Source organism: Lontra canadensis, unplaced genomic scaffold (genome assembly GCF_010015895.1).
Source record: "Lontra canadensis isolate GAN:19392208 unplaced genomic scaffold, GSC_riverotter_1.0 scaffold33, whole genome shotgun sequence".
In the NCBI taxonomy this organism is placed as follows: domain Eukaryota; kingdom Metazoa; phylum Chordata; class Mammalia; order Carnivora; family Mustelidae; genus Lontra; species Lontra canadensis.
The window spans coordinates 6,099,389-6,115,720 of NW_022631027.1; the positions used below are offsets into that span (position 1 = coordinate 6,099,389).

Consider the following 16,332-nt stretch of genomic DNA (forward strand, 5'->3'; position numbering starts at 1 on the left):
AAGACATCTCCAGATTGAAAGTTAGGGGTCGGTAAACCATTTATCATGCTAATGGACATTCAAAGACGACTGGGGTAGCAATCTTTATTTCAGACAAATTAGATTTTAAACCAAAGAATATAATAAGAGATGAGGAAGGACACCATATCATAATTAAAGAGTCTATCCAGCAAGAAGATATAATAATTATAAATATTTGTGACCCTAATGTGGGAGCAGCCAGTTATATAAACCAATTAATAAGAAAATTAAAGAAACACATTGATAATAATACAATAATTATAGGGGACTTTAACACCCCACTCACTGCAATGGACAGATCATCTAAATAGAAGATCAACAAGGAAACAAGAGCTTTGAATGACATACTGGACCAGATGGACATCACAGATACATTCAGAGTATTCCACCCTAAAGCAACAGAATACACATTCTTCTCAAGTGCACAAGAAACATTCTCCAGAATAGATCACATATTGGGTCAGAAATCAGGTCTCAACTGGTACCAAAAGATTAGGATCATTTCCTGCATGTTTTCAGACCATAATGCTTTGAAACTTGAACTCAGTCACAAGAGGAAAGTTAGAAAGAACTCAAATACATGGAGGTTAAAGAAAGTTCTACTAAAGAATGAGCCTGGTGGTGGGTATTAAGGAGGGCACATATTGCATGGAGCACTGGGTGTGGTGCATAAACAATGAATCTTGGAACACTGAAAAAAATAAAATAAGTTAAAAAAAAAGAAGAATGAATGGATCAACCAGGAAATTAAAGAAAAATTTAAAATATTCATGGAAACACATGAAAATGAAAATACACCTGTTCAAAACCTTTGGGATGCAGCAAAGGCAGTCCTACAAGGGAAGTATATAGCACTATAAGCCTTTCTCAAGAAACAAGAAAGGTCTCAAATACACACTCTAACCTTACACCTAAAGGAGCTGGAGAAAGAACAAGAAATAAATCCTAAGCCAGCAGAAGAGAATTAATAAAGATTAGAGCAGAAATCAATGAAATAGAAACCAAAGAAGAGTAGAACAAATCAATAAAACAGAAACTGGTTCTTTAAAAGAATTAACAAGATTGATAAACCCCTGGCCAGACTTATTAAAGAGAGAAGAAAAGGGCCCAAATAAATAAGATCATGAACGAAAGAGGAGAGATCACAACCAACACCAAAGAAATACAAACAATTGTAAGAACTATTATGAACAATTATATGCCAACAAATTAGGCAATCTGGAAGAAATGGATTCATTCCTAGAAATGTACAACCTACCAAAATGAAATCAGGAAGAAATAGAAAATCTGAACAGACCCATAACCAGCAAGGAGCAGGTAATCAAAAATCTCCCAACAAACAAGAACCCAGGGCCAGACAGCTTCTCACGGGAATTCTACCAAACATTTAAAGAATCAATACCTATTCTTCTGAAGCTGTTTCAAACAATAGAAATGGAAGGAAAACTTCCAAACTCTTTCTATGAGGCCAGCATTACCTTGATCCCCAAACCAGACAAAGACACCAAGAGAATTAAAGACCAATATACCTGATGAACATGAACGCAAAAATTCTCACCAAGATATTAGCCAAAAGGATCCAGCAGTATATTAAAAAGATTATTTACCACAACAAAGTGGGATTTATTCCTGGGCTGCAAGGTGGTTCAACATCCACAAATTAATCAACATGATATACTACATTAATAAAAGAAAGGACAAGAAACACATGGTTCTCTCAATAGATGAAGAAAAAGCATTTGACAAAGTACACCATCCTTTCTTGATTAAAACTCTTCACAGTATTGGGATAGAGGGAACATACCTCAATATCATGAAAACCATACATAAAAACCCACATCAAATAACATTCTCAATGGGGAAAAGTTAGAGTTTTTCTGCTAAGATCAGGAACATGGAAGGGATGTCCACTATTACCACTGTTGTTCAACATAGTACTAGAAGTCCTAGCCTTGGCAATCAGACAATGCAAAGAAATAAAAAGCAACCAAATCAGCGAAGAAAGAGCCAAACTCTCACTTTTGCAGATGACATGATACTCTATGTGGAAAACCCAAAAGACTCCACCCCTGAATTGCTAGAACTCATACAGGAATTCAGCAAAATGGTAGAATATAAAATCAATGCACAGAAATCAGTTGCATTCCTCTACACAAACAGTGAGACAGAAGAAAGAGAAATTAAGGAGTCAATCCCATTTATAATTGCACCCAAAACAATAAGATTCCCAGGAATAAATCTAACAAAAGAGGCAAATAATCTGTACCCAGATAGCTACAGAAGACTCAAGAAAAAAATTGAAGAAGACTCAAAGAAATGAAAAAACTTTCCATGCTCATGGATTGAAAGAACAAATGTTGTTAAAATGTCTATGCTACCTAGACCAATCTACATCCAATGCAATCCATGTCAAATACCAACAACTCTTTTTACACAGCTGGAACAAATAAATCCTAAAATTCATGTGGAACCAGAAAAGACCCGGAATAGCCAAAAAATGTTGAAAAAGAAAAACAAAACTGGTGACATCACAATTCCAGACTTCAAGCTCTACTACAAAGTTGTAATCATCAAGACAGTATGGTACTGGCACAAAAACAGACGTATAGATCAGTGGAACAGAATAGAGAGCCCAGAAATGGACCCTCAACTCTATGGTCAACTAATCTTTGACAAAGCAGGAAAGAACTTATCAAACTCAACACCCAAAGAACAAATAATCCAATCAAGAAATAGGCAGAAGACATGAACAGACATTTCTCCAAAGAAGACGTTCAAATGACCAACAGACACATGAAAAATGCTTAACGTCATTTGGCATCAGGGAAATACAGATCAGAACAACAATGAAATACCACCTCACACCAGTCAGAATGACTAAAATTAATAAGTCAGGAATTGACAGATGTTGGCAAGAATGCAAAGAAAGGGGAACCCTCCTATACTGTTGATGGGAATGCAAACTCGTGTAGCCACTCTGGAAAACAGTAAGGGAGTTCATCAAAATTTTGAAATTAGGGGCGCCTGGGTGGCTCAGTGGGTTAAAGCCTCTGCCTTTGGCTCAGGTCATGGTCCCAGGGTCCTGGGATCGAGCCCCGCATTGGGCTCTCTGCTCAGCAGGGAGCCTGCTTCCTCCTCTCTCTCTGCTTGCTTCTCTGCCTACTTGTGATCTCTGTCTATCAAATAAATAAATAAAATCTTAAAAAAAATTGAAAATAGAGCTACCCTATGACCCAGTAATTGCACTACTGGGTATCCCTCCAAAAGATACATATGTGTATGTATCTATGCCCAAAGGAGTACCTGCACCTCAATGTTGATAGCAGCCATGTCCACAATAGCCAAACTACAGAATGAGCCCAGGTGTCCATCGACAGAAGAATAGATAAAGAAGAGGTACACACACACACATACACACACACACAGGAATATTATGCAGCCATCAAAAAATGAAATCTTGCTGTTTGCAACAACTTGGATGGAACTAGAGGGTATTATGTTAAGTGTAATAAATCAATCAGAGAAAGACAATTATCACACAATCCCACTGATATGTGGAATTTGCAAAAACAAAACAGAGGATCCTAGGAGAAGATAAGAAAAAATAAAACAAGACAAAACTAGAGGGGGAGATAAACCATAAGAAACTCTTAATCATAGGAAATTGAGGGTTGCTGGAGGGAAGGGGGTGAAAGGGGTGGGGTTTTTGGGTGATGGACATTGAGGAGAGCATCTGATGTAATGAGCATGTAGTATTATATAAGACTGATGAATCACAGGCCTGTACCTCTGAAACGAGTAATACTTTATATGTTAATTGATTCAATTTAAATAACAAAAAGTTAAAAAAAAAAAGGAAGGACATCTTGACACATGCTACAATGCAGGTAAACCTCGAAGATATTATGCTGAGGGAAATAAGCCAGTCATAAAAGGGCGATATGATTCCACATATAGGAGGTCCCTAGATTCATAAAGACAGAAAGCAAAATGGTGGTTTCCAAGGGCTGGATTGAAGGGCTAATGGATAGTTATTGTTCAATGGGTACAGTTTCCATTAGGGAGAAGAAAAACTCTGGAGATGGATTGTGTTGATGATGGGACAACAATGTGACTGTAATTGAAATGATAAATCTTATGTATATTTTATTACAAGAAAAAATTTTTTAACAATTCTATAAATAAATAAATAAAATGAGCAGGGGCTCTGAATAGTCCTTTTTCCACAAAAGACATACAGATGGCTAACAGACATATGCAAAGATGCTCAACAGCGCTAGCCAGGATGGAAATGCAAATCAAAACCACAATGAGTTATTACCCCACACCAGTCAGAATGGCTAGTATCAAAATGACAAGAAATAACAAGTTTTGGGAAGGATGTAGCAAAAAGGAAACCCTCATGCATTGTTGGTGGGAATGTGAATTGGCACAACCACAATATGGAAGTTGCTCAGAATTAAAAACAACAATGACAACAGTCATATGATTCAGTAATTCTACTGCTGGGTATATACCAGAAGAAAATGAAAACACTAATTCAAAAAAATACAAGCACCTCTGTTTATTGCACCATTATTTACAATAGCAAAGATATGGAAGTGACCTTCAACAGAAGATAATGAAAATATGAAAGTGCCCATCAACAGAGGGATAGATAAAGAAGTGATATATATAATGAATATATTTGAATATATCTTCAGATATACGTTAAATACATGTATATCTAAAGATATATTCATATTAAGTATATATGAATATAAAATGCAATATATGTATAATATACATGTGTACAATATGTATGTGTATACACACACAATAGAATATTACTCAGCCATAAAAATGAAACTCTGCCATTCTCAATAACATGGATGGACCTAGAGCATATTATGCTAAGTGAAATAAGTCAGACAGAAATAGACAAATAGCATAATTTCACTTATATGTGGAACCTAAAAAACAAATGAGCAAATAAAAAACAAACAACCAGACTCAGAAACTCATAAATACAGAGAACAAACTGGTGGTTACCAGAGGGGAGGGGGTTGTGGGGATGAGTAGGATAGGTGAAGAGGATTACAAGATACAAACTTCTAGTTATAAAATAACTAAGTCATGAGGATATAAAGTACAGCATAGGGAATATAATTAGTAGTAATATAATAACTTTGTATGGTGACAGATGGTAATTACACTTATTGTGGTGAGCGTTTTGTATGTATATAATTGTCAAATCACTATTTTATAGACCTGAAACTAATATAATATTGGATGTCAGCTATACTTCAATTAAAAAAAAAAAAGAACTCTGGCTACCTCAAAAAGCAGTGCATATCTGGTAAAGTGATAACCACAAAATTTTTGCTTGGTGCACACCCTTGATCTGATGTGGGGCAAAGAGATAGATATGTATTTTTTATATTTTCTCATATGATAAAACTTGACTATGCTTTGAAGGGTAGGAATTTCTTTATACAGTTCAAAATTCCCTTAAATTCAGGTGCTTTTATGTTCTCAGATCCAGTTTTGGCTGATATGTGGCATTTTCATCTCAGTTGCTTTTACATTATGAGTGAGAACTAAAGGCAGTTTCCCTTGCCAAAAACAAGAATCTGTCGAAATTTCAAAATTTTGAGGAATTCACCATTAAATTATAGCTCTGCTCAATAACCACAGTAAACCAAAAGTTGCTAAAGCACAAGGGATTATCACTGAGAGTTAGCTCAGAACCAGGAGAGATTTGAGTCAAAGAGGATGAACAGAACCATTGTGGTGGGGGAGTGCAAAAATTCTTAGTGCCTGAATAAAGAACTGAATATGCTTTGCTTTGATTTTTCTATACCATATTTGTGCATATGCAAACCTATTTGGAAATAGAAAAGATTTTGAAGCCAAACAACCAGCTATTTTTTAAAACATATGGCTTAATTAAATTGAACCTGTTGTTTTCAATACAATAAAGTGTTTAAATCCAATCATTTAAAAATAAGAATTTATATACATGGTGAGGTTTGAGAATAGAGTACTATATCAGTTCCTGAATCAAAGAAAATTGGTGCAAGTCTAGATTTGAAAACAGCCACTTTTCTTTAATTAGACTTCCTCTACATTTTTCTTAGCCTTTGTGTGTGTGTGAGTGTGTGTGTGTTTCCTTTTGACAGTTTAGAGCATCAAAGTCAGAATGTCAGGAATAAAGCAGATAACAAAAAGAACATGCAGTAGAGGCTCAAAAGAAAATGTTTGTTCCATATTTGCAATTGACTAAAAGGGAAAAATATTGAAGTACATTGATTATCCAAGCATTCAAGGCACTAAGTAGATTAGAGTGTTTGCTGCTGCTTATGAAACTGAGACATTTCACAGAAACATCAAGCTATTCTTTGCACTGTCTCATAGCAGCTTGTCATTCTACAACTAATGTGAAAATATGGCATTGCAAGGTTTATGAAATATATATTTTTTTATTGACTCTATGCTTTCAAGTTCAGGCTTACATTTTCCATCCAGGAATAAATAATTTATAGAATTAATTTTTCATTATAACTTTCTCACAGCTTGTGAATTAGAAATGTTCTGACACTAAACGGGAATGTAAATTGAACATATTTCTGTGTAGGAATTCTAGGGAGTAGTTAATAATAGAGCTGGGCTGTTTTAGAGTTGCCAAATATATCTGTGTAGTCAGTTTCAATATATTTGGACCTGAATTGTATAGAGAACCTTTAAGAGCAGAACTCAGCTTTATTTGTTCTGGTAATGAATGAATCACTGTAATATATAAGCCTCCCAAACAAAAACTCATTAGCAGGGTTAACTGCTAAACAATTATTTGCAGTGTATACCTCCCAGACAAATTAGTTAGCCTGGACTCAGAAGACCAAAGCTTGAAATTAATTAGTCTGAGCCTAATAGTAATAGGACTAAGAATTTTAATAAAAATAGAAGCCTCCATTGGTAATATTCATATTATGGCCACTAACATTCAATGAAGTCTGATACGTTACTGAGACACGAATTAGAAGGGACTTAATATGTCAAGGCAAATAATACTTCAACATTTAAATATATTTGTTAGTGCTTATTAGGTGGCAGACATTGTTCTAGGTGCTAGAGATTCATCAGTGAACAAAACAGACAAAAGTCCATGCTTGTGTGCAGTTTACATTCTAGTGAGCGAAGAAAGGCTACAAACAAGAAACATAATAAGTATGTATATTATATAGAACGTTAAAAGGTGGCAGATGATATGAAACAAAACACAGATAGGTTAAAAGGGATCAGGAGTGTTTCTAATTTTAGATGAGGAAGTCAAGGTGGGCTTTACTGGGAAGATGACAGCTGAGCTAAGGAAGATTTGAAGGAGGAGAGAGAGTGAACTGTTAATATAGTTGGGAAGAGAGCATCTTAGACAGAAAAGCTGGTGCAATAGCCCTGAGGCAGGAGCATGCCTGGAGATATGAGGACAGGAAGGCCAATGTGTCTGGAACAGAAGGAGCAAGTTAGGAAAATAGTAGTAGAAGGGATTTAGGTAGATTCATAAGTAATTGTCTTACTTAGGCCCGATAGGTCAGGAGAAGGACATAAGCTTTAATTCTGACTTCTATTTTAACAACATTACCTTGGTTGCTATGTTGAAAAAGGACTATAAGGGGCAAGGCATAAATAGGGAGATCTCTTAGGAGGTGATTACAATAATCCAGGTGATTAGTGGTTCAGACCAGGGAGGTGGTAAGGGTCTGGATATATTTTGAAGGTACAGGCAACAAGATTTCCTGATGGATGTGATGGGGCATATAAGAAACCATCAAGGTATTTAAATTTTACAAGTGTGAGTTATTAACTGAAATGGGGAAGACTATAGGTGGTACAGGTTTGTAGAGGGAAATTAGTTCTGTTTTGGACGTTTAAAATTTGAGAAGTCTTTTAGTGGAAATAGTAAATAGGAAGTTGCTAAACTAACCTGGAGTCCAGGGAAAAGGCGAAAGTGGAAGGAAGAAATTTGGGATTTTTCAGCATATGGGTTGCATCTAAAGCCATGAGTTGACAAGATCACCAAGGGAGCGAATAAAGCCAAAGAAGAAACAAATTCTAAGAACTACACTTGGGGAGCTCCTAATAGTACTCCTAAGAGCATTATTTATAAGAAAATATAAATGGTAAATTTTGTTGAAAAGTAGCCAGTGAGGTTACAGGAAAACCATGACAGCATGCTAATGGGGTAACCAAGAGAAGAAGTGTTTCCAAGAGAAGAAAGTAGTCAACTTTAACGAATGCTATTCATTGACTAAGTAAAATTAGTATTGAAAATTGTCTGCTGGATTTATTTTATTTTTTTTTTAAGATTTTATTTATTTATTTGACACAGAGAGAGAGATCACAAGTAGGCAGAGAGGCGGGCAGAGGGAGAGAGGAGGAAGCAGGCTCCCTGCTGAGCAGAGAGCCCAATGTGGGGCTCAATCCCAGGACCTGGGATCATGACCTGAGCCGAAGGGAGAGGCTTAACCCACTGAGCCACCCCAGCGCCCTGTCTGCTGGATTTAACAATGACTATGACAAGAGCAATTTCTGTGGCATAGTGGAAATGATAATATCTCATTAGAGGAAGTTTAAGAAAGAATTGGAGAAGAGACATTAAAAACAGAAATTATATACAATTCTTTTGAGTTTTACTATAAAGGGGAGTAGAAAAATGGGATAGCTGGAGTGGGAAGAGAGAACAAGAGATTTTAAGATGAGAGAAATAATATTTATTTCCTAATGCCAATGGCCCACTGGAGAGGATAAAACTTATGTTTTATGACAGAGAGGGGAGGGGCACTGGGTGGTTCAGCTAGTTAAACATCTGTTTTTGGTTCAGTTCATGACCCCAGGGTCCTAGGATCGAGTCCCGCAACAGGCTCCTTGCTCCGTGGGGAAGCTGCTCCTTCCTCTGCCTGCTGTTCCCCTACTTATGTTCTCTCTCGCTGATGAATAAATAAATGAATTTTTAAAATGAGGAGAGAGGAGAAAACTGTTGGAACTATGTTCTTGAGTAAACAAGAGATGGGATCTAGTGTCCACCTGGAATGTTGACTTTATTTAAAAGCATTTGCAGTTAACCCGTTAATCTACCATGATGGAGAAGGAAACAAAATCTGTGGGTAAAGATGATGATGGATGGCTAGATGTGCTTGTAGGCATCTGTGGAAAGTTCACTTTTGGATGCTTTTATTTCTTTCATTTAAATATTAAGGAAGATCTTCAGCTGAAAGCGAAGATGAGGAAAAGGTGCTAAAGATTTGAAGAAAGGAGAGAAGGTATGAAACTGTTATCTAAGAGAGTGGGAGAAGGAATGGACTGGGCAGATATCATACAGCTGTAAGATAACATTAAGGGAAGATTTAAATAGTAATGATAGCACATAAACATATTGAGTGCTTATGTTTTACGCACTGTTTTAGAAAGCTTACATATATTGACCTATGAACTGGCACACTTATTATTCTTATTTTAAGATAAGAAAACCAAGAAGGTATCTGTGGTCACATAGCCAAATAAATGGTGGAGGCATGATATGAAGCCAGATTGTTTGATTCCAGACTCTAGGCTATTTTTCGACACAATGAAATATTTGTTGATTGAAAAAATTAAGGACTGGGCACAGTCTTAATTTTGGCTTAGTGGCTCAGTTGGTTGGGTGACCCACTCTTGTCTTTGGCTTGGGTGATGATCTTGGACTTGTGGGATCGAGCCCTGAGTCGGGCTCTGCACTGGGCATGCAACCTGCTTGGGATTCTCTCTCTCCCTTTCCCTCTGCCCCTCCATCTCTCTCTCTCTCTCAAAAAAAAAAAAAAAAAAAAAGTTAAGGATAAATTAAAGGAAAGAAAGATGAATAGTCACCACTATATCCACAGTCTGTGGCTTTCTGATAAGTCATTTTTGTACTCATGTGACCAAAATGATGTTTTCCAGATCTTACACCTTGGTCTTTGTGTGGAGGAGGAGCTGACAAGGTAAGGATGTGGCCTAGACATCTTATTGACTTAGGCTTGAATCTCAGCCCTTTTTTTTTTACTAAATTATCTTGGCCAAATGACTTAATCTCTCCGAGCCCTAGTTCCCTCATCTTTAAAATGAGAATAACATATACTTTACAGCATTTATGGCCATTAATAGAATCATGCATACAAACTATCTGGTATAGTATTTGGTACATAGTAGGTTCTCCATAAGAATAGTTTTCTTTTCCCTCCCTATTCTGGTCATTTGCCCAGAACTTGAGTACCCTCCTCAGAATGGACCCTTCTTTGCACTTGCCAGTTCCACTGCCAGAACTGGAGTCAGGGCTCTCAATCAAGCTAAGTCTCCTTGTGGTATAATGGGTAGAAAGGAAAAGCTATCCTGCACTCTTACCTGTTGGGGCCCTCTGAGGCTTAATTGTAGATGCTTCTCTTACCCCTCTGCAATTAGCCAGCTTGAAACATGAGGACCTTCCAAGGAGGGTCTTCTGGCAGAGCCAACCTTCCTGCCCACACCAGCAGCTGAATCAACTCCTTGAGTTCTGAAATCTACACGGTGTGGCTGGAGTCAGGTCTTGATTAATTTGACCTGTCCAATCCTGGCTTTACTGTCCAATAGCAGCAGCAAAAGAGCGCCCCTAATTTTAATATCAGTTATACAACTCTAAATTTACGAAATGGTTACTTCAGGGAGTGATTAATCCACATTACAAGAGTGCTCCAAAGGATTTTTCCTGAAGCAGTATTGTTTTTCCCCCAGCAATTACGTGTTTTTCAAATGAAGACCTAAATAGTTTTGCATTCCAACCATAAGCTCTAGGCAAGTGGTGGCTTTTCTTTTTCAATTTTTACGGTTCTGAACACCAGCACTTAATAATTTGCTGAGCTTCAGACAGGTCTGAAAGCAATGTATTCCAAAAGAGTAAACACACAGGTTTTTCTATACTATAATTACAGCCATGAATGAAAATGGGAGTCTGTATTTCATAATTTGGATGAAACGAGGCCACTTTGATTTTATATTGTCAATCATAGTAAAAAAATTGAGTCTGTATTTTAGAAAGTTGTGAAAATCCAACTTCAGGCCACTAAGTGAAACGCAGCAAACTAACCCCTTACTTTTCCTTAACCACTTAGCAGCTGGTGCAAACCGTGCAATCTAAGGAGTAGGAAAAGCAGAGCCGGTTGGCAAGGTCTGCGGCTGCGCGAAGCCCAGCCAGTGGAGAGCGCGCATCGCGGCTGGAGTAGCCACGACGACGCCTGGGCCTCTGTGCCCTGCCCTCCGAGCTTCTGGCTACTCGTGGAAGGTTCTGGAAGTTTGAGAGACGACCTGGGCCCAGGGACCTGCTGATTTGGTAGGTGTGTTTGCAACTACTGAGGACCTGGTTCTTCATGTTTTTTCTTGCTTCCTTCTCTTGAGACTGTGGTTTTTTCCTCAGGCGTGCCGAGGTCCAGTCTTTACCTCAGGGCTTCAGCGGGGTGAGAGAGGATCCGCCCCACTTTCTTCCTTTAAGAGTCGTGTGGAAAGGGGTTTCCTCATGTTTTTCATGTAGGATTGTAGAAATGTTTCTTTTCCAGAATGCCCTGTCGTTGTGCAGCCTGCAAATTTATATTTTATAATTTTTCCCCGCCAACTGTGGGGGGGGTAGGATATCTCGAGAATGGAAGCGGCCATGGAGATCTTGTAGGCCAACCTTTCACTTGTCAGTTGAGGCGACTGAGGGGGAACACGGTATATGGGAGATATGTGTGTGTGTGTGTGTGTGTGTGTGTGTGTGCAGGGTTAAACCGATTTGAATTTGAAAAACAAACAAAACCCTAATAGCCGGGAATACTAGGGCCTGGGAACCAGCCAAGACTTAAAAGGTCTTGATTTCGACCTTTTTATTTTCAGAAGAAGCAGCAGGCCGACTAGATGGGCAGTGATTTGCCCAGAGTCACAGATCTGTGGTGTGGTGAGCCACTTGCCTGGCTGCTAGTCCAGGAGCACTTCCCCAGAGATGCAGGGGGGATCCTTGCTGCCTCAACCCTAGTTTTCTGATTCATTTCTAGTCGTTCATTGTACGCTGTTGGGGATCTACTGGTCACAGTTCCTTTCGCACTTAAAATTGCACAAAATTACTAAACCACTTGTAGCTTCAGTTAAATTAAATTGTTCACAAAACCCCACATATAAGGGTATGAAGGGTATGAAGAATTAAATGATTAATTATATTGACTATATACATTATATACTATTTAATTAATAATGACTATATATGAAGAATTAAATGACTGTATTGAGTGTATTTAAGAGGGTGGTCATTAGCGAAACAGTAAATTAAATTTTATGGGAGGGGAAATAAAACTTGCAGCCCTTTCCCTAGCCAGGTAGCCATTTACTCGTTCAAAAAATTTTTTTAAAAGATTAAAAAAAATTTTATTGGAAAGAGCGCACAAGCAGGGGGAGGGGCAGAGGGAGAGGGAGAAGGGAGCCCACTGGGGACAGGATCCCGGACTCTGGGATCATGACCTTAGCCGAAGACAGACACAGCCAACTGAGCCACCCAGGCGCCCCCGAAACAAATGTTTGAGTGTCTACTGTGTGCTCGGTGCTGGAGATACAGTATTCAGTAAAACAGAAGGTGTTCCCTGCTCTCATAAAGCTAGTTGTCATTCATTCATTCATGCAATAAATGAGGAAATTAGAGAACATTTGGTACCAACCCAGCAGGAAGAACTTTCTAATTATTAGATTTGTTCAGAAGTAGAATGAAACTGCCTTAGGAGATACTAACCGTAAGTAAAATGTGACTTTCATCTGGGTTAGTTGGTTTCTCGATTTTACTTCAAACTAATTTTGTATTAAATAACATGACAAATATAAATTTGACATTAAGATGCTTATGATTTAGGGAAAATTAAATGTGTTTATAAATAATTTTGTTGGGCAAAATGTGGTAGGTGCTCAGCAGAAGTGTTGTGAGGTGGAAGGAAGGAAAGGTCTTATTTGAACTGAAAGGGGATCAGGGTTTGTTTCTTGCAGGAGACAGGATTTTTAATGGGCCCTGAAGGAGAGGTAGGATTTTTTAATAGATATTATTTTTAGAACAGTTTTAGATTTACAGAAAAATTGAGGTGAAAGTCCAGAGTATTCCTACATACTGTTTGTTTTGTTTCCCCTATTACTGACATCTTGTACTAAATGGTACATTTGTCACAATTAATGAACCATTATTATTACATTATTATTGCATTATTATTAACTAAAGTTCACAGTTTATTCTGATTTCCTTAGTTTTTTACTTAATGTCCTTTTTTCCTATTCCAGGATTCCAGTCAGTATAGCACATTACATATAATTATGTTTCCTTAGGTTCCTCCTGGCTGTGACAGTTTCTCACACCTTCTTTGTTTTTGATTACTTTGATGGCTTTGAGGAGTGCTGGTCAGGTATTTTGTACTATGCCCTACTATTGGAATTTGGTGTGTTTCTCATGGTAGGACTGGGATTATGGATTATTGAGATGAAAGTTACATTATATCAGTGATGTATACTATCGATGTGATTGATGGCTATTAATGTAGAGTTTGACCACCTGGCTGAGGTAGTACCTATCATGTTTCTCCAATGTCTCTTGGAGGCAGTGTCAGGAGATTTGTCTCTTCTCCCCATTTAATAATTTTTTCAATCCTTTATATCAGTATGGATGTGTGGATATTTGTTTTGTACTTGAAATTATATTATATTTTTACTTACTTTGCTACTCACATTGTTCCAGCTTTGGCCATGGGAGTCTCTTTCAGTTGATTCCTTTACTTTTTGTCATACTCCTCTCAATGTGAGTTTTTTCTTTTTTTTGTTTTTAATCACTTCCTTACTTTCTGGCACTACAGAATACTCTAGGCTCAGCTTATATATTTATTGTTCCACTCCTAGAATGAGCCATTTCTTCAAGGAGCCCTGTTTCTTTTTATTGGCAAATGGTACTAGAAACCAAAGTCTGGCTGCTAGGTGTGATTGTTGCTGAGAAAGTATCAGTTCTTTTAGGCCCCTCTCATGACAGAGCAAAGAAATATATACTTGTATGTACTAATTAATGCATGGCCACACATGCATTAGTAAGTATTTCTGTATCTATTCATTTGTATCTCTGTTAAACTAAAAGTGATTCCATATTGATGTTGCCAACTCTAATCCATTACCACCTGGATCTTTCTAGCCTTGAAAGTAGATTAAAAAGAAGATTTAAGCAAAAGTAGGGAGAATAAAGTTTAAAAATGCTGTCATGAACCTTCTTGTACAAACCTTTTATTACATGTTGCATGCATTTCTTTTCAGTATAAACTTGGGAGTATAATTTCTGGGTGTGTATCTTCAACTTTGGTAGATATTTCCTGTCAAGAACTCTGAAAAGTCTTAGATTCATCCTACTTGCAAGCTAACAAGTTGGCCTGATATTGTTTGATGCTGGCAGAAGATACTTGATGCCTGGACCAGACACAGGATTTAAAAGAAAATTATGGCAAAAGTAGTAGCCAAAGATTTAGGTTCTTAATGGTTTCCCTGGCTTCCAAATCCCACAAGAGGTAGACATGTTGGAATAACACAAGTGGATTTAGACACTTGGAATTGGTTACATTAACAGAGAGGAGCAGTAACTAATGAGTGATGACAAGCCTGCTCAGTGCATTTCTCAGTGTTGCTCATTGCAAATGAAAAATGATCTGGGTAAAGAGTGAAGGCCTGATATTCTTGGCATTTTCAGAAACAAAAACATGCAGGGACACTAAGGGCCCATCAAAGATTACCCCAACAATATCTAATCATCTTCCAAAATGGTTATATTAGTTTATATTTCAGCTACCCTGTGTAAGAGTCCTTGTTGCATATCTTAACCAAGTTTTTTTTTTTTAACTCTCTATTTTTGTCACTTCATGCAGCCATTCTTAACTGGATTCTGTAAGAGAATTAAACTAATAGAACATGATTTGAGTGATTATTTTTTCATTCCTTCCGAGGATGGTACAAATCTAGTACCATTCTAGATGTGTAGAAGCGAACCAAGATCATGATATACCATGAATGTTTTAGGGAGGGCTTGGAAAATTATGGCTCATGAGTCAAATCTGGCCCTCTCCCTTTGGAGCCAAGAATAATTCTTTATAGCGGTGCCTGGGTGGCTCAGTTGGTTAAACAGTAAACTCTTGATTTCAGCTCTAGGTCATGATCTCAGGTTCCTGGGATCAGGCCCTGCATTGGGTTGTGAGGAGAGTTTGCTTGAGGATTGTCTCTCTCCCTCTCCTCCTCTTTCCACTTGTGCTCTTTTTCTCTCCCAAATAAATAAATAAAATCTTAAAAAAAAAAAAAGAATAATTCTTTACAGATTTATGTGATTGGGAAAAATATTTGTGACGGATGAATATTATGTGAATTTCATATCTTCATGTCCTTAAATGCAATTTTAAGAAACCCAAATACGTTAGTTTACTTTTTGTCTGTGGCTGGCTGTATCCATGCTATAGTGGCAGAGTTGAGTCATTGCAAGAGACTATATGGCCCACAAAGCCTAAAATAGTTACTATCTGGTCTTTTACAGAAAATACAAATAAATGAAAGGACATTCTGTGTCCATGGATTGGACAACTTACCTTCTTAAGATGTCCATACTACTCAAAGGTGTATGTGACTATCGGTGCCAACTTCTCTTAGCCAGAATTTCCCAAAATGTAAAATTAGTAAATATTCTCTTTTCCTTTTCACATTGGTTATTCAAAACCCAGTCAAAAATGAAGTTTAGTGCTCAGTTGTTTATGTTCTTTTTCGAGCATTCTACACACTAATATATATGTTTAAATATATTTATACACCATTTTCATTCCATTTCCTTTTTTAATAGATTTTATTTATTTATTTGATAGAGAGTGAGACGCAGGAGCATGAGTAGGGAATGGGGCAGAGGCAAAGAGAGAGCGGGAGAGAGAATCCTTAAGCAGGCTTCCTGCTAGTGTACAAATCCCCTCATGGTACTCAGTTGGAGGACCCGGAGATCATGACCTGAGCTGAAATCAAGAGTTGGACGCCTAACCATCTGAACCACCCAGGAGCCCCTGTTAATCCTCTTGATAGCCTTATGGGGTAAGAAGTGTTATCCACGTTTTACAGATGAGGAACTGCATGAGAAGTTACGTGATTTGCCTAAGATCAAATCATTTATGATTAGTAGGTAGCAGAGCCAAGGATTCAAATCAGGGAGCCTCACTGGAGACTACACACTCAAACAGTACGCCATATTGCTACTTCATGATGTGGTTTAATCCTCACAGAAGTGTT

General features: G+C 37.6%; 1 protein-coding gene across 1 annotated transcript in view; it reads left to right on the top strand.

Moving 5' to 3' along the window:
- Positions 1-11,317: 11,317 nt before the first annotated feature.
- The window catches only part of CUNH1orf146 (chromosome unknown C1orf146 homolog), a 44,450-nt gene continuing 39,435 nt past the window's right edge, over positions 11,318-16,332 (top strand). The window contains exon 1 of the mRNA XM_032867122.1: positions 11,318-11,374. The gene's annotated coding sequence lies outside the window, so the exon portion shown is untranslated. The remainder of the gene's footprint in view (positions 11,375-16,332) is intronic.